Below are 3,819 nucleotides of genomic sequence, written 5' to 3'. Positions count from 1 at the left end.
CTTTCAGAGGGAAAGAAGTAGCTCGCCCGGTACTACTGGGTACTTGACCCCCGGGTGGGAATAAAAGAAAAGACTAGCTCGGGGTGAGAGAGAAAAAAACTTTTGCTTTGATACCATGTAAACAATGGTAAAATAAAATAATACTCTCTTAATTTTATTAATGAGATACAAATGTATTTATACTATTACATACTACTTAACTAAATTATATATATACCCTTGTATATAAAATATATAAAATATATCTAATATAATCTAATAATTAATTAAAAAAAACTCCGAGGTTATATTTATTTACGGATAATGTCCGTAAGTTTTTTTCTTTTATCAAAAAAATGACTATGGTTGTCATTGTTAGTAAATCGTGGATTTTCAAGTGACACCGTAAACAATGATAACGTGATAAAGAGCAATTTTGAACAATATATATATATTTCTTCTTTTTCTAAATTCTAGAAATTTGAATTTTTTTTTTGGGAATTCTAGAATCCCGGGCATCCATAAAGCTAAGCTGGTGGAGGTACTGGCCTTACGAGCTAGCCTCCTTTGGTTACTAGCAAAAAATGTGACAACCGTTGAATTCAAGACAGATGCGAAGTTGATAGTCGATAGTATACTATCTAATGAAATAGATTTATGTGATTTTTGGTGTTTTACTTAGATCGTAAGAATATCCTTGTTGAAAATTTTGATTTTTACTCAGGTTTATCCCTCTTTTAGAGAACAAGCCAATGCATTTAGTAGCAAAGCATGTCCATGCTTAGGGGCGGAGCCAGCCCGGGGCTCAGGAGGCCCGAAGCCCCCCTGACCACCGGCTCTGCCCTTGAGTATCATTAATTTTTTCCACTAGTCCCCCGAATATTGGTTTATTTTTAACTGATGTAGTACTATTGCAAGAGTTGAAGGTAGCTGAGTTGGTTTAAGAGCATTATTTTAAAATGAAGAGTCATGTGTTTAATCTCCCCAAACTCATTTTTTAAATAAACCTTTATTTATTTGAACTTTATTTTTTCAAATGGGCTCTTGAATTTATTTTTATTATATCTCTTTCTTTTACAATTTATTGCATCTCTTTTTCATTAATAAAATCAAATTCTTATTTTTAAGACTCAAATAACTTTTTTTTAAACCAAGACTCAAATAATTTAATTTCTGAATTAAATTTTATAAAAATATAAATAATTTATAGCTAAAAATAAAAAAAAATGTAAAAATGTTAGCTAACATACTAAAATCACAAAGTTTTAACGTGCTCGATGCTATTTTTTTAATATTATCTCTCTTTCATAAAAAAAAATCAAATTCTTACTTTTGAGACTCAAATAACTTAATTTCTGAATTAAATTTTATAAAAATTATAAATAATTAATAGCTGAAAATAATAAAAAAGTTAAAAATATTATAATTTTTTAGTCAACATATCAAAATTACAAAGTTTTAAGTGCTGCAGGCTAAAACAGTCCTAACAAACTGGACTTCCAAAAATTACTTCCAACAAAAAACTAAAATTAGCCCCAATATAGTGAGCTGCTATTTACCGCAATATTTTTTCCACCTACCGCACTTTTTTGACAATTTTGCCCTTCTCATAATTTAAACACAAAAAATCAAAACTCTTAAATCCTTTCTAGCTTTTTGGATTTTCAAAAAACTCGACCTAAAACGACATGCTGCCAAAGGCATGAGCGAGTAAAGGCTTCATGAATGCTCCCGTAAGGTTTTTTTTAAAAAAATTACTCCGAAATCACGGGTTCCACCTCTGAAACGGAGGCGGAATCCGTATGAATTTAGCCTAAATGGAAGGGACGTGCCGTTTCCACCACGGGTGGAATGGACGAACTGCCCGTTCCACCCGTGGTGGAAATGGCACGCGCCGTTCGTTCCACCGTACGGTGGAACGAACGGCATGCTCGTTCCACCGTACGGTGGAACGGGAGCGCCGTTCGTTCCACCGTAAGGTGGAACGGTGCGCGCTGCCCGTTTAGGCCAAATCCATTTTAAAAAAAATTCAAAAAGAGAGAAAAAAAAGTTTTGGTTTTTGAGAAAAAATTATGAAAAGGGCATAAATGTCAAAAAGAGTGCGATAGGTAGAAAAAATATTACGATAAATAGCATTACCCAAAATATATTCCTACCTCTGCCACTGTCCATGCTAACTAGTATTTTTATAAATTTTGAAAAGTCAAAAGGGAGGAAAATACTTTTTAGACAAAATTATCGTTTGCCACGTCATATTTTTTACAGCCTTGGTCGAAAATCCGCAATTTAATAACTGCACCAACCACAATCTTTCATTAAAAAAATAAAAATAAATGACCTATGTGACATCATCTATAAATGAGTAACTATACACTTTTTTTTTTGAACTGCCTTTTCTTTTTTTACAAATTTACTGTCAAATAATAAAAATGTTATTTTAGATTTTTTTCTTTTACGAAACATTATTAAACATTAGAACGAATATAAATGCATTATGCACAACTTAAAAAAAAAATAGAAGTGTTCATAATCGATTAATTAATCTATATTTTTATATCCTATCATTATACATGTCAATTATATATTGAGAATATAAAAATTTAAATACAGTAAAATCTTTATAAATTAATAATGTTGGACCATAAATTTTTAAATTATCTATAGAGATATTAATTTATCGAGTATTATATTTATTGAACTGGTCCAAGTCACGATTAGAAAAAATTATTATTTTAAAGAGGTTATTAATTTATCGAGTATTAATTTACGAATGTTTTACTGTATATAAATCTAGTTATGTGTATTAATAACAGTAAATCATTTCTTAAAAAAACGTCCTTTAAAAAACCCAATAAAATTAACTTATATTTTTTTAATTTTTTTTGGATAACAATACCATATATCATTCCATTAATTTAAAATGTACAAATACAACATGAAAATAAAAAGAAATAAAGTCTCCCACCCATACAGACTACAACCAGTACAAAATTCACAATGAAAGAAAATAGACTATAAAAGTAATAAAAAAAGACTATAAAGAACAATAAAAATATTTTTCAAATTTTAATAGTTAATATTTGACTTCATCAGAAAGAAAACCTTAGTGGCATGACGATCCATTCCTCCCCTACCACTCCACCATCAATTCGCCAGCCAAATCCGCTTAGAACGACTATTTGGTCTGCTTAATCTATGCATGTGTCTCTTCCTCTTCTATACATGTTTAGTGGGACAAGAATCTCCTACTAGAGTTTTCCCCGACTACATTAGGGTGGCCCTATTTCTCCATACTTATTTGTTCTTTCTAGATGAGGCCCGATTTTATCACATACTTTCTTTGCTGATGATATCATTATGCTTATTGAAGCTAATATGCAACAAATGAGGGTTATCAAGGGTATGTTGGATTCTTTTTGTCAGTCCTCGGGCTAAAAATCTAATGTGTTCGTTTCTATTAATATTTCTTTCTAATGCTATCAACAAAAGATTGGGTGATGCAGTGGATGTCGCTCTCACATCGGACTTGGATGCTTATATAAGGGTGCCAATTATCTATACAAGAGTTACTCGGACACTAATAAGCATGTGATTGATAAGGTTGAAGATAAACTGTCAGATTTGAAGGCCAAACATCTTTCTTCAGTGGGGTATATTACATTTTTCAAATTTATCAACTCTTCCATTCATGTTTATGTTATGCAATCTATAACTCTTACTTTGAGTGTTTACAAGAAGTTTGATAGTATGAACCAGAATTGATTTGGTGGTCCTTTGACGTTAATATAAATATTTATCTCCTTAAATGGGACCTTTTAACTATTTCTAAATATAAATATT

The sequence above is a fragment of the Euphorbia lathyris genome, chromosome 2 (assembly GCF_963576675.1).
Source record: "Euphorbia lathyris chromosome 2, ddEupLath1.1, whole genome shotgun sequence".
Classification (NCBI taxonomy): domain Eukaryota; kingdom Viridiplantae; phylum Streptophyta; class Magnoliopsida; order Malpighiales; family Euphorbiaceae; genus Euphorbia; species Euphorbia lathyris.
This window is presented reverse-complemented; position numbering follows the sequence as displayed.